Below are 25130 nucleotides of genomic sequence, written 5' to 3'. Positions count from 1 at the left end.
CGTGATGTCAGGATTCCCTCTGATCTGGTAAGGTGGTCACTTCTCTCCTGGCCCTGAGTCTCCATATGCCCTACTGAAGCCAACCTATATACAGGAGAGAGGGGTGGATTCTAGAACTTTCTAGAAGTCTCTCCTGATTGGTCCATTTGAATGATGCTAGCACATACCAGTCAGTTACAGGAAGTTACCCGTCCTCCATTTTGGATAGGCAAATTGTCATGTAGTCAACATCTGTCCTTCCTGAACTAACTGATTATGCATATCACCAGGGATCCATTTAGTGCTGGCTCCGGTGTCCTTGACTCTTTGATAATGTTAATTAGAGTTTAGGTGTGACCAAACCTTTCCCAGAGCAGTACCTTTGTTTCCCCAAATTAGGAAACTCCTATTGTTTGGACCAGACAACCAGATGCTAACTTAATTAGGCTGTTTCCTCTACTAAAGAAAGGTTTTATTATTGATTAATAAAATATAGGAGCCCAGAATATATATCTATATTTTACCAGAATCTTACAGTCCCCACCTAGAGGGTGAATGATGCCTAAGCAACATGATCCCTCTTAATAGAATATTTTCCATATTTTGTTAACTGAGAATTGAAAGTGCTGTGGAACACTGGGACAGAGGTGATGTGATGACCACTAGTGACTGCGTTTAATGCAGCAGTAAATTTAGAGTTATACTTATGTTCCTTTCAACCACTTTCATTCATATCACCCATAATCCAGGCTTGTTGTAGGATAAATATATCTTCTTCCACTGCACCTTTATGTGGTTATAGCATACTGTAGTATCTGCATCTATCCATGGTTTTGTTCTTCACCTGGACTGGTTGTGCTCCACAAACTCTTAAGGCAAGCAGTTCTGATCCATACAGTCTCTGGGTGTCTCTCACATTGAACACCTATAGAACAAGAACTTTGGTGATGAAGGAATGCAGTAACTTCTCCTTTTGCCATCCAGTGTGGTCTGTGGTGATCCTTTGCACATCAGCTACACACACCTCAGTCTTTAGGAGCCATACTTTATGTACTTGCCATTCATTATGCAAGCACTTGTCGATGAGCACTTTGGAGACAGTTCTTTAGAGTGACCAAGAAAGAATTATCAGTGGTTTGAGGAAATTATGTATAGTGTACTCAAAGGGTACAATGCACTGTAGGTCAATTAGAGTGGTACATCTTTCACCTTTATCTCAGGACTTCCACTTTACCTGCAACTCCACCATCTGAATACAATAAAAGGGACATGTTTATACAAAAAAAAACCAGGATGTCATCTTTACACTTATTATACACATGATAAATATTAAAATGTGTCTAAACACATCACATCGAACATTCAGTTTAAATGCTATGTTTATGCACTTCTCCTAAGCACATTCCTACACATTCCATTTTTCAAAATCATGCTGTCCCCACCTTGACAACATTTTTAAAGTAACATAGCAAGTATACACTGTACACATAGTATAGATGTTTGACTATGAAGCCTCATACACACAAATATTTTGTCTAAAAAGTTTACATACAATGCAGTACTCCTTTCACCATTTATCAAAGCTAGGGGTCAGTTACCATGATCATTTTCACATAATTTTTTTTTTTTTTAGCCTTCTTGATTACTGTCTACATCACTCTGTGTGTTAATATGCAGTGCTGGGTCTGGAGGGAATATACCATTTGCTTTTAATCTGTTTCTCTTCAAGACCTCAATGTCTTTCTGCATATCCTGGAGTAGCATGGTTATTTGTGAAATGGGCGGTGAGGACAGAACATTTGCATTTGAACAGTTTGTTGTTGCTGTACAGTTCATGGCTATATGTCCCAGATTACGACATGCATAACATCTCTTTTTGGAGTGATTGGGTGAAACAGTGGGCCTTCCTGTGTTCATTTTCCTTATGGGTTGTGACTCTTTAACAACTGGAATGTTGCTTTTGAAACCCCTTTGGCATTCTTTTACCACAGATTCTGCTCTTTTTAAACAATCTATTACTTCCAGGTAAGAGTTGGCTGGACCTACAGTTAACCCAACTAGTTGATAGATTTCTGGAAGGGACTGTTTAAGCAGTGCAGATTTGAACACGTTATCCTCCAGGTTTGCCTTTGCTGGTTTCTGTACAGTGCAGCTGTATAATGTATAGAGGCGTTCTGAAAATGCTTTTACCGGCTCCTCTCTCCTTTGCTTGCAGGTGACAAAAGCTGAGTGAGCAGCGTTTATATCCCAACCTAAAATGTCTAAAACAGCATCCATTAGACTTGACAATGAATTACGCGTCCTATAAACAGAATTAGGGATACTGGCTTTTATGCCATGATCTAAACTGGTAACAATGACATTAAATATATCACTATCTTTGAGATCATGGTGCACCTTCTGGAAATTCTGGATACGGAGCATAAGATCTACAGGGTCATCATCTATCCTAACAGGTCCAAGCTCCCTACTTAGAACAGTTATATCACTATTGGACAATGAAGTTTCTACCCTTGTTCTGCTTATTTCCTCACCATCTGTCCCAGTTTTTATATGCACTGCAATTGGTGCCATTGGTGCAGCCATACATGAATTGTCATTAATGCCACATAAGCTGTGTTCTACAGATTCCCAGTTACCTATGATTGCATTTCCCGGGACATTAAAAGCTGCAACAACTGCATCCTTTCTCTTCAGTTGTGCTTTCAAGTGCTCAATTTCACTTTTACAGTGGGAATGATCAACTTGTGGTTGGTTAAGCAATGCACCAAGACAACGTATAGCTCCCTCTGCATCTCTTAACCTTCCCAAAAGTTCCTCATTTTCCACCTTTAATGCAGAATTCTCATTTACAGTTTTATGGTAATTTACACACATGGCTGAGGCAGTGCTTGCTGTGATTTTAAGGGCATTATAATGATCTTTCAGATCTTCTAGCTTTTCCTCCACCATCTTATTCTGATCTTTGAGAGTTTTATAGTTCTCTGCAATCCAACATGCAGAAAATAACAAAGCTCTCCTACCCTTCTTGTTTGATAGGGCCTTTCCTTTAATTGCTGTGGTTACAAAACTTTTGACCTGGTACCAGGGATCATCTGCACCCTGCATACACTTTAACAGATCCTCAGTATTTTTAACCATTGCAATCTTTTTGTTAATTCCTTCCATTTTTCCTACTAAATTTATGTTCAGCAAATATATATTTCCAATGTCAGTGATTTCAATGCCACTCTAATATCTGCCTCCTGCCTGGCTCGCCAATTATGTAAGATTATTAATATAACTAAAGTTCTACAGTATTGGGTGGCAAAGAGATCACTGAACAATAAGTGTAAAAAATGATTTTATATTAATTGGAAACAAATATTTACATAAACATAAATCATAAAGCAGATAAAATGGATAAACAATAGACTACAATAACACAAAAGGGTAATACAAAACAATATACGACAAATATACACAATACTTACTTAACTAAATACACTCAAATGAAACACAGGGACCCAACCACCTAAATAATAATAATCCCACACCACACCATATAAACACACTCTATGAAACCTCTACTCTAGAAGATTATACAGCCTAAGTATACCTCTCCTTAGGTTTGATAAGTGTCTGGTCCGTGATGTCAGGATTCCCTCTGATCTGGTAAGGTGGTCACTTCTCTCCTGGCCCTGAGTCTCCATATGCCCTACTGAAGCCAACCTATATACAGGAGAGAGGGGTGGATTCTAGAACTTTCTAGAAGTCTCTCCTGATTGGTCCATTTGAATGATGCTAGCACATACCAGTCAGTTACAGGAAGTTACCCGTCCTCCATTTTGGATAGGCAAATTGTCATGTAGTCAACATCTGTCCTTCCTGAACTAACTGATTATGCATATCACCAAGGATCCATTTAGTGCTGGCTCCGGTGTCCTTGACTCTTTGATAATGTTAATTAGAGTTTAGGTGTGACCAAACCTTTCCCAGAGCAGTACCTTTGTTTCCCCAAATTAGGAAACTCCTATTGTTTGGACCAGACAACCAGATGCTAACTTAATTAGGCTGTTTCCTCTACTAAAGAAAGGTTTTATTATTGATTAATAAAATATAGGAGCCCAGAATATATATCTATATTTTACCAGAATCTTACACAGCAGTGCAGGGAAGGGAAAGGGACAGACACAGTGACAGTTATACATAACTATAAACCCAGTGAGAATGAGGGATGAATGGGTATTGGGGAGTTGTATCAGGAGTCAGAACCAGCAGTGCAGGGAAGGGAAAGGGACAGACACAGTGACAGTTACACATAACTATAAACCCAGTGAGAATGAGGAATGAATGGATATTGGGGAGTTGTATCAGGAGTCAGAACCAGCAGTGCAGGGAAGGGAAAGGGACAGGCACAGTGACAGTTACACATAACTATAAACCCAGTGAGAATGAGGGATGAATGGATATTGGGGAGTTGTATCGGGAGTCAGAACCAGCAGTGCAGAGAAGGGAAAGGGACAGACACAGTGACAGTTACACATAACTATAAACCCAGTGAGAATGAGGGATGAATGGATATTGGGGAGTTGTATCAGGAGTCAGAACCAGCAGTGCAGGGAAAGGAAAGGGACAGACACAGTGACAGTTACACATAACTATAAACCCAGTGAGAATGAGGAATGAATGCATATTGGGGAGTTGTATCGGGAGTCAGAACCAGCAGTGCAAGGAAGGGAAGGGGACAGACACAGTGACAGTTACACATAACTATAAACCCAGTGAGAATGAGGAATGAATGGGTATTGGGGAGTTGTATCAGGAGTCAGAACCAGCAGTGCAGGGAAGGGAAAGGGACAGACACAGTGACAGTTACACATAACTATAAACCCAGTGAGAATGAGGAATGAATGGATATTGGGGAGTTGTATCAGGAGTCAGAACCAGCAGTGCAGGGAAGGGAAAGGGACAGACACAGTGACAGTTACACATAACTATAAACCCAGTGAGAATGAGGAATGAATGGGTATTGGGGAGTTGTATCAGGAGTCAGAACCAGCAGTGCAGGGAAGGGAAAGGGACAGACACAGTGACAGTTACACATAACTATAAACCCAGTGAGAATGAGGGATGAATGGATATTGGGGAGTTGTATGTAGAATATCATTTATTATACAATTTTGTGTAAGTATTATGGTCAAAGTACCACTCACCAAGGTGATAACAAAATATCTTTATTGTGTGGAGTTACAAATTATATGCAAAGTACAAACAGCCAGTCACACATACCTGTGTGCCTGGGTGTGTGCCCATCTCTCAGGAAGAGACATCTGTCTGTCCCTCCAAGGAAGAGAGAGCCTTGTGCCCCAGAGTATATGCCGGGTGTCAGTATGTCCCGACCCCCCAAGTATCTATAAAAGGCAAGAACATATGTTAAAAGGCGGCTCAGTCCTTTCCCAAATTAACTTACAAGTCAGTGTGACTGGCAGGGGTACATTCCATATACTGTGTCACTATAATTCTGTATGAACATATTTTACATAATTCCCTCAAATGTATCCCCTATTCATTCAACTCATCGTCATTTTATTTGGAACTCAGGGATGTAAAGTCCATGGGAAAACTCCTCAGATCTTCAATCGTCTCTTGGAACCTGTGAAATGTCCATGATGTAAATATTATGTAATAACAATTCATTATCATGTAATGAGATGGGAAACAGCGATAGGATATAGATCTAATCTAACTATCCCTAAGCCTGTCTCTTCCAACTCAGATGGACTTTATTTCCTTTTGGATTCAGCCACAGTCATTGTCCCCCAATGTTTTAGTATTAAACTCTCCATGTAACCTCCCTTATCCCTCTGTATTTAATTGTAGCTGATTGTAACTTCTTCATCCCATCTTTCTACAGTATAGTACCATCATGTACCTAAGCAGGAGCCAATAGTATTACAGGTTTCTAGAATCAGTTTAACTTCCGTCAAAAAGTGCGAACATTTGCGAACTTTGCGAACCCCATAGACTTCAATGGGAAAACGAACTTTAAAACCTAGAAAAGCCATTTCTGGCCAGAAAACTGATTTTAACCCTTTAAGTGCCAGCCGAATTCGTCATTTCAGTTCCCCCCAGTGCCAGACGTTTTTTAAGCATTTTGTACTCATTCACTTTAACAATGTTTTTTGGTAGGAAAACCTCCATGAAACTAGGGAAATTATATATCGTTTTTTTCGTCACTAATTGGGCTTCGACATACATACCAAATTTTATAACTTTTCTGGAGATATGATGTGTATTTTGGGTGAAATATGTAAAAAAAAAAAATTATGAAAAATTTCTGTATATTTTGAGGTTTTTTTCCATAGAAAAGTTAATTTTACTCACTTTTTTTGTAGTTTGTAAAAGCCCTGATACTCCCAAGTCCAACGATACCAAATATGTGGTGGTACCCCACAGTTCCTGTCCAGAAGTAACCCCCAAACTAAAGCAATACTTAGTACAATATCACACCAGAACAAAGCGGAAAAGCGCTTGTAACAGTTAATGCAGCATAACTTATATGTAAATCTAAAATATCCCCTCATGTTTGGTATCTTTAGAAACTACAGACCTTCAGGTTTCTAGGTGCAATGTAGTTTTCACTCAAAAGCCAAATACCTTTTGTCAGTACATTGTGAAATTTGGAACTTTTTATGACATTTTTTTTTTCTAAAACGTAAACTTGGACTCATGATCAAATGTGGATTTGACAAAAAAAAATCTCATGAAAATTTTCTAACAAAGGCAAATTTGAAAGACAAACTTCTCCTGAATAAAATGATGCCCCATATGTATGGGTGCACATAAAGACATGGGCACCAAACACTCCAAAGCAGGGGCAATGCACAAGGGCAATTACAGCTAAAAATGTGGGTGCTGTGCTCTATGTGCACTACCTGCAGTTTTTCAGTGTTAACCCCCCCTACCTGTGAAATAACCCCCACAAACTATATATTTCTGAAAAGTACACACCTTCAGCTATTCAGAGACACCACTCTTGTCTTTCTACATGGAAAATTGTGGCCGCAGTCCCTTGCAGAAGTCAGCGCTTTGGTCAGAAATCAAGGAAAAACCAGATAAAAAACCTAGATTTCTCCCCAAAATCTCCATGGCAACTACCAAAAACTTACTAAACATCAATCTGCAAGTTCCCCTGAATAAAACGATACCCCATATGTATGGGTGCACATAAAGACGTGGCCACCAAATGCCCCAAAACAGTGGCAATGCATAAGGGCAATTTCAGTTGAAATTTTGGGGGCTGCGCTCTATGTGCACTCCCTGCAGTTTTTCAGTGTTAACCCCCCTACCTGTAAAATAACCCCCACAAACTATATATTTCTGAAAAATGCACACCATCAGCTATTCAAAGACGCCACTCTCCTCTTTTTACATGGAAAATTGCGGCCGCAGTCCCTTGCAGAAGTCAGCGCTTTGGTCAGAAATCAAGGAAAAAACAGATACAAACCTAGATTTCTTCCCAAAATCTCTATGGCAACTACCAAAAACTTACTAAACATCAATCTGCAAGTTCCCCTGAATAAAACGATACCCCATATGTATGGGTGCACATAAAGACGTGGCCACCAAATGCCCCAAAACAGGGGCAATGCAAAAGGGCAATTTCAGTTGAAATTTTCGGGGCTGCGCTCTATGTGCACTCCCTGCAGTTTTTCAGTGTTAACCCCCCCTACCTGTGAAATAACCCCCACAAACTATATATTTCTGAAAAGTGGCATAAAGACGTGGCCACCAAATGCCCCAAAACAGGGGCAATGCATAATAATGGGGCTGCAATTTATGTGCACATCTCAAAGTTTTTCAGACAAAATTGCCCCTTATCTGTGAAAAAACCCATATAAACTATACATTGATTAAAAATAGACAACTTCAGCTATTTAGAGACACAATTCTTGGTCTGAAAAAAAATATAAAGTTAGATTTCTCCCCAAAATCTCAACGGCAACTATCAAAAAACTTGCTCAATTAGCAAGTTACCCTGAATAAAATTACACCCCATATATCTGGTTGCACATAAGTACATGGCCGCCAAACTTGAAAATGCATAATATTGGGGCTGCACTCTATGCACCCCTTGCAGTTTTTTACTAAATTGTATTTTACTCACCTATTTCTGTTTTGCGGAGCATCTTTGATTTGAGTTCCATCTTTCCTGTGGTGTTATGATACCAGTTTTTTGCTTCTTCCTACACTACTTTAGAAATGACAAAATCTGCACCACATTTAGAAGGATATTTGCCAAAAAATCCATAGTAATTTGGCCCATAAATGATGCAAATGTCCTTAGAAGTTGCACTAAAGGTTCGGAATTTAGGTGCCAACAATAAAGCTTGGGGCATTAGCATCAGAGATAAAATTATGTGCACAATTACGTGCCGTGCAGCAGTCACCAGTGGCACACCAGTATTACACAAAGTTTTTATATTTAGAGAGCCACTGCAACTTGTGTAACCTAACCAGAACATACAGTAGATATTCAATTTGTACTACAAGCACAAAAAACCATAATGTATCTGTCATCCTGTGCTCAAGAACCTTTGCAAAAAACTCAAGGCCTACACTTACAGTAGTTAAATGCTGCCCAGAAATGCAAAGTAATATACAAAACTATGCACAGATAACTGCGCTGACAGGCAGGCTTTTGAGGTGCCAGTAAAAGGACTTGTGGCATCAGCTTTAGAGATAAAAACATCTCATTGATTCATCACACACCACAAGTTTTATCATGCGCCCTGTCAGTCACCCAGCACCTCAGTTCACTATACCAACAGCACAATATAAGTCCTACCCCATAACCAAAGAAACACTGTAACTAGCCTGAATAACCATAGCTCAAACACAAACATCTGAATGCCCAAGAACAAGTCTAAACAACCACAAGCTACAAGCACACTTTGTTTTTCTGACAACCTGTGCAAAAAACAAAATCACACACCATAAATCCCTACTTTACTAAAAAAAAAACAACACTTTTGCCAATATGATACACCTTACCAAACTTTTCATCACATATATCTATAACCTAGTTATAAGTAAAGTACGGACCTGCCAGAATAGATAAACTCAATAAATAAAAAACAGCGTCACTTTGCCAGCACAGATAAGTTTGGAGGCCTGCAACCTTGTGCATAAAAACCTAGAACATGCCAAGTCCACTATTCTGATATGCTAAATCCTTATTCCACCAACAAACCCAGAGAACCATAACCTACCTATAAAAACACAAAATTCAAGTCCTCTCATAGTGTAACACAGTATGGTACACTTCAAAACACGGGTGGAAACACAAAGCAGGCTTGCTAGGACACTTGGGACAATAATACCGGACATCTCGCCTAACACCCTTGGAACGGCAAACCTTACATTTTCTCTGGGCATATCTTTTATTAGGTGTTGGTGGAATTTGTGCTATAAAATGCTTACCCACCATTCGGGCAACATTGTCATTACCTGGCATGTCAGGAACCTCCTCTACATCACCAAACAACAAGGCAGGGAGCAACTGCAGCAAATAATTGTAATAAGACAATCTGGGGCCTGGTACTGCCGCCTTGTAAACGACATAAGAATTATAAAGGGCCATTTGGATCATATAAATTGCTGCTTTTTTGTACCAGGCCCTGGTTTTTCGGGTGGCATTATAATAATTTTGTATTTGGTCGGATTTATCAACACCACCCATATGCTTATTATATTCTTTACTACACAGGGGCTTTGTTTTTGAGGGCCTACCGCCACTTCTGTGTTGGACAATCATGGTCTCATCGTGGATAGTAGTAAGCATAACAACAACTTTGGTGTCTGAATATTTTATGGCCAAGAGCTCATTGCTTCTTAGAGCTTGTACTTCTCCACGCTTCAGTTTCTTATCCAGCAATTCCCTGGGCAGTCCTTTGCGGTTACGGTTGACTTTGCCGCCGGCTGGGGTGTCCAAAGAATTTAGGGCTCTAAATAAAGGGATGCCTGTGTAAAAGTTATCCACGTATAAGTGGTAACCTCGGCCCAGCAGTGGAGTTATGAGCTCCCAAACAATTTTACCACTGGTCAATTCAGTGGGACAACCGGGGGGGTCCAAATTAGTGTCCTTTCCCTCATACAGCATGAAATAACTAGTGTAGCCCATGCTGCTTTCACAGAGTTTGTAAAATTTCGTCCCATAGCGAGAACGCTTACTTGGGATATATTGGCGAAATTTTAGGCGCCCTTTGAAGAGCAAAAGGGACTCATCTACACAGACATTTTGGGAGGGGGTGTAAACCTCTGCGAAGTGCTGAGACAGGCTATCTATAAGGGGCCTCAATTTATAAAGCCTGTCATAACCGGGCTCATTAGGGGCAACAGCCGTTGTGTTGTCGTTAAAGTGAAGAAACCGCAATAAAATTTGATAATGGTTTCTTGGCATAATGGCTGAAAAAAGAGGGATGGAAAGGACTGTATTGGTATCCCAGTAGGAAGCTAAAGAGTTACGTTCTATGAGTCCCATTGCCAATGTAAGAGCCAGGAATCTTTTTATTTCGTTTATATTTGTGGGATACCATGCCTGGGCTCTTGAAAAACCCGGTAAAGGGTTGCTGGCAAGATATTGCTCAGCATACAAATTTGTGTAACGGACCATGTCCTGTAGGATGGCCTCTGTAATATAGAGATTAAAAAAATCTATAATTTCAAAATTAGTGGTGTCCACACTGAGGCCAGGGACTGCAGTGAAAGGGGGAATTTCAGGGACATAATTACAGGGAGGCCCCCACGCAGGCTCTCCAACTGCTGCATCAGTGCTACCCTCACCCTCTTCTACTTCCATGGGTACATCTTGGGCACTACCCCCAGCCTCTGCCTCTTCAGCAGTAAGCGTGCCACCACTACTAACCTCTGCACTAACCGTGTCACTATCGTCTATCTCTGATTCCTCAGTAGAGTGGTCAGATGGCACATACTCAGACCCAGAATCGCTAAATTCTTCTGAGCTGGAGTCCATGCAATACCTAGCAGCTTCCTCGGTGCTGTAAAACCGTTTGGCCATTGTGCCAGAAATATACCGACAACTGCAAATCTAGCAATCAGCAGGCAAAGTCAAAACAAGCAAGCAAAAAAAAAAAAAAAAAAAAGCAGCAAGCAAGACAACACTTGTAATGATGTAATAATGTAATAGGAGAACACTTGTAATGATGTAATAATGTAATAGGAGAAGCTAGAAAAAACTCACTGTAACCTTTTGATAAACTCAAGCCAGCAAGAGATGACCAGGAGTTAACCTTTGGCAATAGAAACTACTAGAACAATCTGAACTTAGCTCCTCTGGATATTTCTAGAACAACTGAAACCAAATGGAATAAAACCACTAAAAGCAATCAAAGAACAATAATTACAATGAAATCGGTGGTCAGAGCCCTGGATCCACTAATGTCACTGCAAAAGCAACCTTTTAGGGGCACTAAATACACAATAAAGAACAATGCAAAGATAACACACCATAAAATCAGTAAATTCAAATAAAACCACCCAAACCAACAAAAGAACAATAATTGCAATGAAATCGGTGGCCAGAGCCCTGGATCCACCAATGTCACTGCAAATTCAGCACCCAATAGCAATAAAAAAGTTACAGTGCAATAGAATAATTCAAAAACAGAAATCAATTATGAAAATGCAAAAAAAACACTAAAATGTAACCAAATAAATCAGATAATTATAGAGCAAGATCAGAAATAAAGTTTTAGTAAAAAAAAAGACTGCCAAAGAAAGCAAAGAAAGAAAGAAAAGAAAGAAGGAAAAAAAAAAGTCTAAATGTAAGTGTGTGTGTAAGTGTCTGTGTGTGCTTGGGAAAGTTGTAAATAAGTGTGTATGTGTGTAAAAGTGTAATAATGACAAAACATAGTAACATAGTAAGTTGGGTTGAAAAAAGACATACGTCCATCAAGTTCAACCATAATGCCTATATATAACCTGCGTAACTACTAGTTGATCCAGAGGAAGGCAAAAAACCCCATCTGAAGCCTCTCTAATTTGCCACAGAGGGGAAAAAATTCCTTCCTGACTCCAAGATGGCAATCGGACCAGTCCCTGGATCAACTTGTACTGAGAGCTATCTCCCATAACCCTGTATTCCCTCACTTGTACTGAGAGCTATCCCCCCTACCCCTGTATTCCCTCACTTGTACTAAGAGCTATCTCCCATAACCCTGTATTCCCTCACTTGTACTGAGAGCTATCCCCCCTACCCCTGTATTCCCTCACTTGTACTGAGAGCTATCCCCCCTACCCCTGTATTCCCTCACTTGTACTGAGAGCTATCCCCCCTACCCCTGTATTCCCTCACTTGTACTGAGAGCTATCTCCCATACCCCTGTATTCCCTCACTTGTACTGAGAGCTATCCCCCATACCCCTGTATTCCCTCACTTGTACTGAGAGCTATCTCCCATACCCCTGTATTCCCTCACTTGTACTGAGAGCTATCCCCCCTACCCCTGTATTCCCTCACTTGTACTGAGAGCTATCCCCCCTACCCCTGTATTCCCTCACTTGTACTGAGAGCTATCCCCCCTACCCCTGTATTCCCTCACTTGTACTGAGAGCTATCTCCCCTACCCCTGTATTCCCTCACTTGTACTGAGAGCTATCCCCCCTAACCCTGTATTCCCTCACTTGTACTGAGAGCTATCTCCCCTACCCCTGTATTCCCTCACTTGTACTGAGAGCTATCCCCCTACCCCTGTATTCCCTCACTTGTACTGAGAGCTATCTCCCCTACCCCTGTATTCCCTCACTTGTACTGAGAGCTATCCCCCCTACCCCTGTATTCCCTCACTTGTACTGAGAGCTATCTCCCATACCCCTGTATTCCCTCACTTGTACTGAGAGCTATCCCCCCTACCCCTGTATTCCCTCACTTGTACTGAGAGCTATCTCCCATACCCCTGTATTCCCTCACTTGTACTGAGAGCTATCCCCCCTACCCCTGTATTCCCTCACTTGTACTGAGAGCTATCCCCCCTACCCCTGTATTCCCTCACTTGTACTGAGAGCTATCCCCCCTACCCCTGTATTCCCTCACTTGTACTGAGAGCTATCTCCCCTACCCCTGTATTCCCTCACTTGTACTGAGAGCTATCTCCCCTACCCCTGTATTCCCTCACTTGTACTGAGAGCTATCCCCCCTACCCCTGTATTCCCTCACTTGTACTGAGAGCTATCTCCCATACCCCTGTATTCCCTCACTTGTACTGAGAGCTATCCCCCCTACCCCTGTATTCCCTCACTTGTACTGAGAGCTATCTCCCCTACCCCTGTATTCCCTCACTTGTACTGAGAGCTATCTCCCCTACCCCTGTATTCCCTCACTTGTACTGAGAGCTATCTCCCCTACCCCTGTATTCCCTCACTTGTACTGAGAGCTATCTCCCCTACCCCTGTATTCCCTCACTTGTACTGAGAGCTATCCCCCCTACCCCTGTATTCCCTCACTTGTACTGAGAGCTATCTCCCCTACCCCTGTATTCCCTCACTTGTACTGAGAGCTATCTCCCCTACCCCTGTATTCCCTCACTTGTACTGAGAGCTATCCCCCTACCCCTGTATTCCCTCACTTGTACTGAGAGCTATCTCCCCTACCCCTGTATTCCCTCACTTGTACTGAGAGCTATCTCCCCTACCCCTGTATTCCCTCACTTGTACTGAGAGCTATCTCCCCTACCCCTGTATTCCCTCACTTGTACTGAGAGCTATCTCCCCTACCCCTGTATTCCCTCACTTGTACTGAGAGCTATCTCCCCTACCCCTGTATTCCCTCACTTGTACTGAGAGCTATCCCCCCTACCCCTGTATTCCCTCACTTGTACTGAGAGCTATCCCCCCTACCCCTGTATTCCCTCACTTGTACTGAGAGCTATCTCCCCTACCCCTGTATTCCCTCACTTGTACTGAGAGCTATCCCCCTACCCCTGTATTCCCTCACTTGTACTGAGAGCTATCTCCCCTACCCCTGTATTCCCTCACTTGTACTGAGAGCTATCCCCCCTACCCCTGTATTCCCTCACTTGTACTGAGAGCTATCTCCCCTACCCCTGTATTCCCTCACTTGTACTGAGAGATATCTCCCCTACCCCTATATTCCCTCACTTGTACTGAGAGCTATCCCCCCTACCCCTGTATTCCCTCACTTGTACTGAGAGCTATCTCCCCTACCCCTGTATTCCCTCACTTGTACTGAGAGCTATCTCCCCTACCCCTGTATTCCCTCACTTGTACTGAGAGCTATCTCCCATAACCCTGTATTCCCTCACTTGCTAAGAATCCATCCAGCCCCTTCTTAAAGTTATATAATGTATCAGCCAGCACGACTGATTCGGGGAGGGGGGACCCCAGAACCTCACAGCTCTCACTGTAAAAAATCCTTTCCGAATGTTTAAATGGAACCTCCCTTCTTCTAAACGGAGTGGGTGCCCTCGTGTCCGTTGGAAGGACCTACTGGTAAATAAAACATTAGAAAGGTTATTATATGATCCCTTTATATATTTATACATAGTTATCATGTCACCTCTTAAGCGCCTCTTCTCCAGTGTAAACAGACCCAACTTGGCCAGTCTTTCCCCATAACTGAGACTTCCCATACCCTTTACCAGCTTAGTTGCCCTTCTCTGGACCCTCTCTAACTCAGTAATGTCCCGTTTGAGCACTGGAGACCAAAACTGAACAGCATATTCTAGATGGGGCCTTACCAGCGCTCTGTAAAGGGGAAGAATAACCCCCTCCTCCCGTGAATCTATACCCCTTTTAATACAGCTCAAAACCTTGTTTGCCCTTGCAGCTGCTGCCTGGCATTGCTTGCTACAGCCAAGTTTATTATCTACAAGGACTCCAAGGTCCTTCTCCATTATGGATTTGCCTAGTACAGTCCCATTAAGGGTATACGGGGCTTGCATATTTTTACATCCCAGGTGCATGACCTTACATTTATCCACATTAAATCTCATCTGCCACTTAGCTGCCCAGATTGCCAGTTGGTCAAGATCCTGCTGCAGGGATGTCACATCCTGGATAGAATTGACTGGTCTGCAGAGTTTTGTGTCATCTGCAAACACTGATACATTACTCATAATACCCTCCCCTAAGTCATTTATGAACAAATTAAACAAAAGTGGACCCAGTACAGAACCCTGAGGGACCCCACTGAGGACCTTACTCCAAGTAGAGAATGTGCCATTAACAACCACCCTCTGTACCCGATCCTGTAGCCCGTTTTCTATCCATGTGCAAACGGCTTCACTAAGACCAATAGACCTTAGCTTAGAAAGCAGTCGTTTGTGGGGAACGGTATCAAATGCTTTGGCAAAATCCAAATAGATTATATCTACTGCCCCCCCACTGTCCAGCTTCTTACTTACCTCATCATAAAAAGCAATTAAATTGGTCTGACATGACCTGTCCTTCATAAAGCCATGCTGATTACTGCTCATAATGGCATTCTCCACTACATAATTTTGAATGTGATCCCTTAACAAGCCTTCAAATAACTTGCCCACCACGGATGTCAAACTTACAGGCCTATAATTGCCAGGCTGAGATCTTACTCCCTGTATAAATATGGGAATGACATTCGCCTTCTTCCAATCCCTAGGTACCATACCTGATGAAAGCGAGTCTGAGAATATCAGAAACAAGGGCCACTGCAATTCTGCCCCTAGCTCTCTCAGTACCCGAGGGGGTATTCCATCTGGCCCAGGTGCCTTGTTTACATTTATCGTGTGTAACCCTTTAAGCACCATATCCTGTGCCAACCACTGTGTAGTTGGAGCTGAGGCAACAGTGCAGCTATTGGGTGGGACTTGGCCCACTGGCTCCCCCTACTGTATACACAGAAGAAAAGAACTGGTTAAGCACATCTGCCTTTTCTGTACCCGCTGTAACCATATTGTTATTATAACTCAATGGGGCCACACCCTCAACCTGCATCTTTTTACTATTAATATACTTAAAAAACTTTTTGGGGTTAGTCTTGGCCTCGGCCGCGATGCGCTCCTCATTTTCTATCTTTGCCTTCCGGATTGCTGTTTTACAACACTTGTTATAGTATTTATAATCATTAAACGCAGCTACTGTCCCCTCTGACTTATATTTCTTAAAAGCTTTCCTTTTTCTCCCTATTAACTTCTTAAAATAGAAGAAGAAATGGAAAAAAAATTGTCTAGGGGGTTGTGAAGGCTTTACAAGCACTGCGCTGCTTTAAAAGCAAGCGCAGCGCTTGTAAACCCGACAGTGCCATTGGACGTAGATTCTACGATCTATGGCACTTTGGTCCTTTAGTGCCTAGGACGTAGAATCTACGTCCTATGGCACTAAAAGGGTTAAATGAGCTGAGCGATGTGATTGCCAAGCCTCTTCACATAATTTTTCAGGATTCGTTGAGGTTTGGCATGGTGCCGAGAGACTGGCGGATTGCTAATGTGGTGCCGTTATTTAAAAAGGGATCCCGTTCTCAGCCTGAAAACTATAGGCCTGTTAGTCTGACATCAGTAGTAGGAAAGCTTCTGGAAGGGGTAATAAGGGATAGGATAGTTGAATACTGTTAGAATTTATAAAGTGCTAATTAACTTTATATAACCATTAACCATGCTTAACCATATAACCCCTAGCTACTAACAGCTAAGGACAAGTTAAATATAACCCTGAATGAATGAGGAGTGACAGGTGGCATTTGGGGAAGGCTGATGATTTTGGTATCCTTGCAAGGTAGAGGTTGAAATCATCCTTTCATACATTTATATATGAATATTTATATGTATGTCCAGTTAGTATTAGGTTTTATATGTAAAATTCTGTGTTAGAGATATTGTTTATGTTTTTTATATAAATCACAGGATTGGGTCGTCTGAGCTCAGTACATTTGCCTGTCATAGGAATTTGCCTTTTGTAACAGAAATAGATAAGGGGAATCAGCATCCTTATAGGCTATTGTTAGACTTTACTACATGACAAGTAGTGAATCTGTGGTGCAGTAACACCTCTTACATACAAGGTTGTGCTGTGTAGCACAGTGGATTTTCTATGATTTACAATATATACATCTGCTTTGACATATGAATCAAATCTTAGGTTTGAGTCAAGTAAAAGCAGCAGATTTTGGGACAGCGATTGTCCAGTGTTCAAGGTACAATGTCTTTGTTCTATGTATATTGCTGGGTAAACAGTAAACACAGGTATTGTTACCCAGCAAATATCCTTGGAATAAACAGACAGACAGCATATAGACAATACATTTTATGTACAACTTATTTGAGAAACAAATAAGGCTTTCTACAAAGTTAGTAAATTGTCTAGTTAGGTTTTGTTCATGACAAAAGTTTGTACACAATATTGCACAATAAGTCAGCACTTGGTGTTGGGGGTTTGCAAAGACCTCTGGTATAAAAGGGAGCCTCCACCATGGGTCAGTAGCTTCGCCTAGGACTCCTGAATGAGTGCTGGGACATTTGGATCATCGCTTGGTTATCGGGAACCTGAAGGTCTTGCGCCAAAGGTTGTGGGGCTCCCCGATTGTGCTGAATTGTGCAGAACTGGCTACACTTGTAACTATAATCATACCAAGATAAGTAAATCTATTTGATTCTATTATTACTTGTGTGTGTGTAAGTTATTGCTCACTAATAGTCTATCAGAAGGTTTAATCATTGATCCTGCATATGTATTAATATTTGTTATTAATGTCAATTAATACAAATTATTAATATTAATAAAGGTTCACCCCCTTTATTACATTTGGCGTAGTCGGCAGGATTAACCTTTTTGATGCTGGGAAGTGCAGTAATAACTTGTATAGAAATTGTAGAATTTATAGTGCAGCTTTGTATGGTAGTGTAGTGGCAGTATTGTAGTGGCTTGTGCAGGGCAAACATACTGTTGAAAGTTAGCAATAATGTTCTGTTGGTTGAAAAACAAAATTAGAGGGGTAGATGATCAAACGAGCAACCTTCCCACATGGGCTAGTTCCGGACCCTGGACCCATGTTGCTCGGGATGTGATAGGAGATCAGCAACTCTCTCAGGTGACTCACCCCGATCACCTGTTGCTGAATTTGGATTTGTCTATGTGTTCCAAGGAGCAGAAGTCCTCAGCACAATTGGGTTGGTTGTGTTTTCAGGCGCTTAGGGAGGAGGCAGTCCAAAGGGAGGCAGTTGAGCTTGAGCTGCAGGCAGTTAAAGATCCACTAGCCACAATGAGAGAATGTTTGCGCTCCTCATTAGCACACAATGAGGAGTTGGAGATAGAATTTACAAAATATGTGGTAAAAACTATGAGTAACAATCACCATAGAAAAGAGACAGAACAAGAAGAAAATGGTGCATTAGTTAGAATAAGAGCTCTTGTAAGTAAAGGAGACTGGGGGGAGTTAGCCCAGTGGTCAGGAGCACATGAGGAAGTTCAAGAAGACATGATAAGACCTCTTGTGACTACAAGACAAGTCAGTCAAAGTGCAGATATTGTTGACAGATCTTCAGGAAATACAGAAGCAGCAGATCAACAGTACATTGAGCAACCAAGTTTATCTGCTGCAGTAGTTAAGTTGGGTCAGCCAATTTCCCAGGTAGGAGGAGAAAGTGGTGTGCTTACAGATCCATTAACTTCAGTACTCCCAAACCCACATACAGTAAAAGAAGAATGGGAAAGGCCAGACAAAGTTCCATTTACTGCACATATGAAGAATACATTGCTAGTAGGATCTCCCACCCATTTAAAAGCCCCATTGTTACATAAAACTGACATATTGTTGGGCAGATTAGAATGTGCAGAGGAAAACATTCCTAAGCAAAGGGTAGTAAAAGTCTGGGGTACAAAAAGGTTAAAAAACAGTCGCAGGCAGATGTTTTTAGATTTGCTTCAATATGGTGTACCAAAGCCTGAAATTGATGGTATTCCCACTGCTGATTTGTTGAAGCGCTGGAAAAAACTGAGACAAAAGGTGAGGTTGAAATTACCACAACCACAGAATGTGGCAACCTGTAATGTAGAGGACCTATCTTCCCTTTTAGCCCATACATAGAAAAGGAAATGGCTAAACATAAGGGGAACATCTAGGAGGTTATATGAGAGGATAACTAGTGATAGTTTAGGAAAAGTACAGAAGCAAAACAATGTTGAGAATGGTATAATTCTACTGGTTTAGAAATAGAACAGCTGTATATTGTAAAATGTGTTTCTCTTTGTATGTAAAGAATTGCTGCCCCCTCCCTTTAGACACAGACTAGTTCAACTGAGGGAGTGATTTATTTCTCAAGATAGAGAAACAAAATAAATGTTACATTGTGTTTAATTTTACTGTATGTTAATGTCATATGTTTTTCTGTTTCAGGATTTAAGAATCTGATTATTTTGAGTTAATATGGTTTTTAATTACAGGCATCAAGATTTGATCAAGAGTTGATTTACGCACAAATTTGTGCGTAAAGGCCTTAAGACATTCCTATTTTGTTAAAAAGTTTTTTTTAAAACTGTAGTACTACAATTAACAATGAAACTTGAAAGTTTTTAACACTTTTTTTGTTGTATGTTTCTGAGAATGTGTGGGCCCACATGCATGTTGTTATGGTTTGTCTTGTCTTAATTGTGACAATGACTTAAATGTGACAGTGACTGAAAAAATCTTGACAAAATAATAGAAAATTAAGAAACTTGATAAAGTTGACAAAACAGATGTTAAATGCTAACAACTGATGTTGCCTTGATATTTTGTTTTATAGATGTTTATCAAGTGCATTAACAAATGGGTTAATAGCAAAACAATGGACAGCAAACAAGGATTTGGACATTGTTTATCTTCAATGGACATCAGTACAAAGTATTGAAGAACCTGGAATTCATTTGAATGGTGACCTGGAAACTTAAATGGACATTGGTTTTGGACTTTATAAATGAATATTTATGTTTTGTTCAATTGTTTCTACTGGCTGAAATTAGCATTGCATACACTATTGTACTAATGGTAATAGGAATGTTATGGCTTGTTACATGAACTGTAAAGTGCTAGTTAGTGGGTTTTAGAGCACAGCTGAACTGTATATCTCCTATGGTATACAGTATAATATTGTGCAGTGAACCTGCAGTATAGAGCAGGCCCTGGCTGACAATCTGTAGATTCTGGCAAATGCCAGAGGGGCTGATGTAAGATGCTATAGACAGTCACTATTTATTGGGATTGTGGGAGCTGTTTGGGTCACTGTGTATTTGAAATGCCAGGGTCTATTTTGAAATTAGAGTCTATGAAACTCTTTGATAAAACACTCTTTGAGTGAAATTTATTATTCTGAGGGAGAAATTGTTATGTGAAACTAACAATGTCTGTAGACAAGTACTGTATTATGGTATAAGTAATTATTGTAAGTGTGAATACGGTAATGTCATTTTGTGAGTTAGTACTGTGATATCAATGGGGTTGGCTGAAGGAGAGTTTGGACAACTCTATATGAAGTTAAAGACTACAACTTAATATACAATTCTGTTGAAGGACACAGTAGTTTATAAGAAGTCACTGTTAGACTTGATAGTATCATCCCAAGTGATTTGAATGCCCTGGGTGATTTGTGGCCTTATGGGTGGAATTTGTGGCTACTAGTGATAGACTGATATTTTGGAAAAGCATTGGCAGAATGTGTATTGGGACTAAAACTCTGCTGAAAGGAATTCAGTTGCCATTTGGTCTATAAGAGGGGGGTTAGGTAGAAACACAGTGCATGGCAGATACATAATATAGTAAACATATTGCTTATCAAAGAAGCACTGTTTAACTATGTGAGCTGTAAAGCCTGCAATGAAACCTGCCCTTGGCCTGATTGTTTTGAGCAGCTGATAGATTATAATGAAAATGCAGAGCAAGAGGGATTCCTATACATGTTTGCAACATGTTTGCCCAAGATATGTGTCTACAAGTAGACACAGATTTTCTCACTGGACAGAAAGCATTATAGAGATGTTTTATGACTTGGGATGTAGGTGAGATTTGTTTAATCTTTTGTTAAATGTAGTGTCCTTCAGTCAGAATTACAGTAATTAATTGTTTATTTGTTTAGGGTAATGGGGACAACCAGCGAATGCATATATTGCATTGAACACAGCATTGTATGTTATCTGTATTAGAGGACTTACCAATTTGTAAACTGTTGGTTATTATTATCAAATTAGTATATTTTGTAAATCAAGGGGTGGAATGTAGCACGGTGGATTTTCTATGATTTACAATATATACATCTGCTTTGACATATGAATCAAATCTTAGGTTTGAGTCAAGTAAAAGCAGCAGATTTTGGGACAGCTATTGTCCAGTGTTCAAGGTACAATGTCTTTGTTCTATGTATATTGCTGGGTAAACAGTAAACACAGGTATTGTTACCCAGCAAATATCCTTGGAATAAACAGACAGACAGCATATAGACAATACATTTTATTTACAACTTATTTGAGAAACAAATAAGGCTTTCTACAAAGTTAGTAAAGTGTCTAGTTAGGTTTTGTTCATGACAAAAGTTTGTACACAATATTGCACAATAAGTCAGCACTTGGTGTTGGGGGTTTGCAAAGACCTCTGGTATAAAAGGGAGCCTCCACCATGGGTCAGTAGCTTCGCCTAGGACTCCTGAATGAGTGCCGGGACATTTGGATCATCGCTTGGTTATCGGGAACCTGAAGGTCTTGCGCCAAAGGTTGTGGGGCTCCCCGATTGTGCTGAATTGTGCAGAACTGGCTATACTTGTAACTATAATCAAACAAAGTTAAGTAAATCTATTTAATTCTATTATTACTTGTGTGTGTGTAAGTTATTGCTCATTAATAGTCTATCAGAAGGTTTAATCATTGATCCTGCATATGTATTAATATTTGTTATTAATGTCAATTAATACAAATTATTAATATTAATAAAGGTTCACCCCCTTTATTACATGCTGATACATAGCCATGTCCATAGTAGGCAATCCCTGACAATATAATATCTATTACTGGCAAATGGGTGGGTTTAAGTGGAATATGATCTATGTTAAACTTGTATAAAGTGAAGCCTTACTTGTATTAGAGAGGAGAGGGTGGGAGAGAAGACACTCCCAGAAGGAACATCAAGACCTCAGTACCCTCCAACATCGGGTCATGTAAGATAATAGGCCAGGCACCTTAGAATAACTCAATTTATGTGCCAATTAAGAATTGTACTTTGTTTCTTATATTTCATTTATGTCTAAAGGATTAAAAGACTCTTCCTGTATTAATACTCATGTTGTTTGTGGATTTTGAGGGTTCCCAGAGAGTACCCTCCCTTCATCAATCTTCCAGTAAATTTTATATAATATCATTATGGATTATTATTTTTTATAATAATTCATATTTTACAATGGCGAGCCAGCCATATTTTTTTCTAAGAACTCTTACTTTCTTGTAAAGAAAGACTCACCAGTCCCTGTGATAAAAGGTATACAAGGTATATAGTCATATTCCTTGTACAGGGGGGAGTGAATGTCTGTTCTTTGATAAAAGTTAGACAAGTTTTAAGAAGTTTTTGGAGGAAGAAAAGAACCTAGAGGTTTCTACTTTGTACTGAAAGTCCAGGAAGAGGTTTCCAGAACAAGTGAGAGCCCAAGAGAAGTTTTCAAACTGGACTGAATACCCACGAGAGGTTTTCAGGAAAAGAAAGGTGTGAAAGTCCACAGGAATCCTAAACATGAGGTAGTCAGTGGCCACTGCCGTGGTAAGGACACGAATTTCCTTAATATTCCTGGATCCACAGAGAGACCCAAGGAAGACAGTATTCAATGCTACCTTGATAGTGCACAATCAAGAGACAGACGGGAATACTGTATGAAGAGTGAAAGTTCCTTGATCAGGTAAATGGATTTAATTCATTCTCTTGCGTTTGGAAGTAATGCAATTTTTAATTCTTTCTCTGGTGTAAAAACAAATGCAGATTTATGGAAAGTTTTATGGGATGAGTGTGAAAATTTCAATAAGGAAATTGATGGCAAAACTTTTTCTCTTAATAAAAAGCAAAAGAAAATTGCTAATATTATGAGAATGATTGACATTTATAACACACTAATTTCCCAAGAGTATTCCATAGATGCTGGTAACGCCGAGATAGAGAATAATAAGCACATAAATTGTTCTAAGGTTTGCCTTGAAGAGAAAGCTTTTGTGCCTAGTATTTCTAAGTTTGTGGAAGTAAATCAGGGTAACTGTAAAAGTGAGGAAAACCATGTAGAAACACAGTTACAAGTTAACAACAGGCTTAGGAATTCTAAGAAGCCTAAAGAACCCAAAGAGAAAAAGAATAAACTGGTTTATAAAGGTATTCTTTTTAAGGGAAATTTAGTCTGTTTCAAGTGCAGGAAAAAAGGACATACAAGGAGGGAATGTGACACATTTAAAGCACGTGATCACAGTACACACAGTATGTTTCCTCCTTCTCCTGCAGACATGCTGGATACATCAGTTGTAGCCAGAGAGCAAATTGCAGTTGGTCCTATGAAAACTGTCAAAATTAAACATGCATTCAGGAATCCAGCACCACAAACATTGTTTTTAAAGTATTTGCAGTTTATGACTTGCTACAGAGGGATTTAAAAAAAAAAAAAAAAAATATATATATATATATATATATTAATATATACATACATTGTTATTAATGTCTGTAGTCAAGGAAAAGGTTAACTACAGATTTTATTAACAAAAGTAATGTCAGTACCAGGATCCTTCTGCTCAAGTTATAACAAGTGCAAGTGACATCATGAGTACTGAAAGTAGTTACAGAATATCAATTTATAGTAAAGATTATAAAAACATCAAAATATCAGGTACTGAAATAAAATTTTGCTGTTTCCTTGTTAATGAAGCAGTAGGTTGTTTGAGCAGATTTATAGTTTAATTGGTGAAAAGTTATTTTGTAATTGGAATTAAAAGTAACCAGAATATTGCAAATTTGCAGAGAAGAGTGTGAGACGTATACTTCATACCATGAGGAGCTTACATCCCAGAGTTACTTTTACAGCAGTTATGCTATTTTGTTATCCAGATGTTTTGAAGTAAACTAAGATTGCTATCAGAATTGTAGTAGTAATTCTTATAGAGTATTTGGAGTTCATATGTAGATGTTATAACATAATGTGTTATTTATTGTAAGGCAATATTATTGGTATATAATATATAGGTCATAATTAAACAGACACACTGACTCTCTTCCTTTAGAGAAATGAGCAAAGATTCTGTCCATTGCAAACCTTCTCGGGTTTATAAAAAACCTTAATTTAGTTCATGAGGACAGGGTTTTTCATAATGACCAATATAAGGGAGCTGTGTCCTGAACATTAATAAGGATGTAGGATACAATTATTTATAGAGGTAAAAGAAATAGGGAAGATTGAATTTACCTTACAATTTGAAGCAGAGATTCTAAACTGGTAAATCCAAGGCATCTCTGTGTTACAGTCTAAGGCATTAAGGTCTTGTGTGACTATAGAAGTAATTGAAAAGTGTTGTTTCAGTAATGGCTGGAGACATTTGTAATTTCAGTTACAGTTGCTAGTGGTATTCATATAAATGAAGTCTAAGCATTAATTGTTACAGATCCATGAGGCTGTAAGTAACTGAAGTTTTGAGAATTGCTTGGTAGGGTTTTTAGACCAGAATAGCTAGCAAGGTTAGGCCAGCTGTCTGAGACAGGGCTATACCAAATCTTCCTACCCCCATCCTAGAAGTGTCAGGATTGTCAGATTATTTTCTGTGTGACACTTGTTTACTAAAAAAAGACAAAATGCTTCCCATGATAAAAATTACTGAAATTGTTGTACAAAAAAGGGTCTTTTTGTATTCCTATATGAATTATAGCTATAATGATTAAGGAAAAGAAATTATATTTTTAAGGGAATACATTGGTACACCAGTGATGTGTAGAACTGCTCAGCTGATTTAATGAAGAAACAGTAAAGTTTGTATTGTAACATCTTAATTTTTGAAAAATTATTAAGATAATTTTTAATCTCAACAAAACCTGAGATAAAGTATGCTTAGGAATAGTGATGGGCGAAATATTTCGCCAGGCATGGATTCGCGGCGAATTTCCGCGTTTCGCCATTGGCGGAT

General features: G+C 39.8%; 1 long non-coding RNA gene across 1 annotated transcript; it reads right to left on the bottom strand.

The window, feature by feature from the left end:
* Nucleotides 1–371: 371 nt before the first annotated feature.
* Nucleotides 372–3619, bottom strand: LOC105945513. The gene is made up of 2 exons (XR_001169071.3): nt 3578–3619; nt 372–1228 (listed from the first exon to the last, which is right to left on the bottom strand). It is a non-coding gene; the product is annotated as an uncharacterized LOC105945513 (long non-coding RNA).
* Between the last annotated feature and the right edge of the window lie 21511 nt (nt 3620–25130).

This window comes from Xenopus tropicalis, chromosome 6 (genome assembly GCF_000004195.4).
Source record: "Xenopus tropicalis strain Nigerian chromosome 6, UCB_Xtro_10.0, whole genome shotgun sequence".
In the NCBI taxonomy this organism is placed as follows: Eukaryota; Metazoa; Chordata; class Amphibia; order Anura; family Pipidae; genus Xenopus; species Xenopus tropicalis.
The sequence above is the reverse complement of the archived record's forward strand: the minus strand, read 5'-3'. Positions and strand labels throughout refer to the sequence as shown.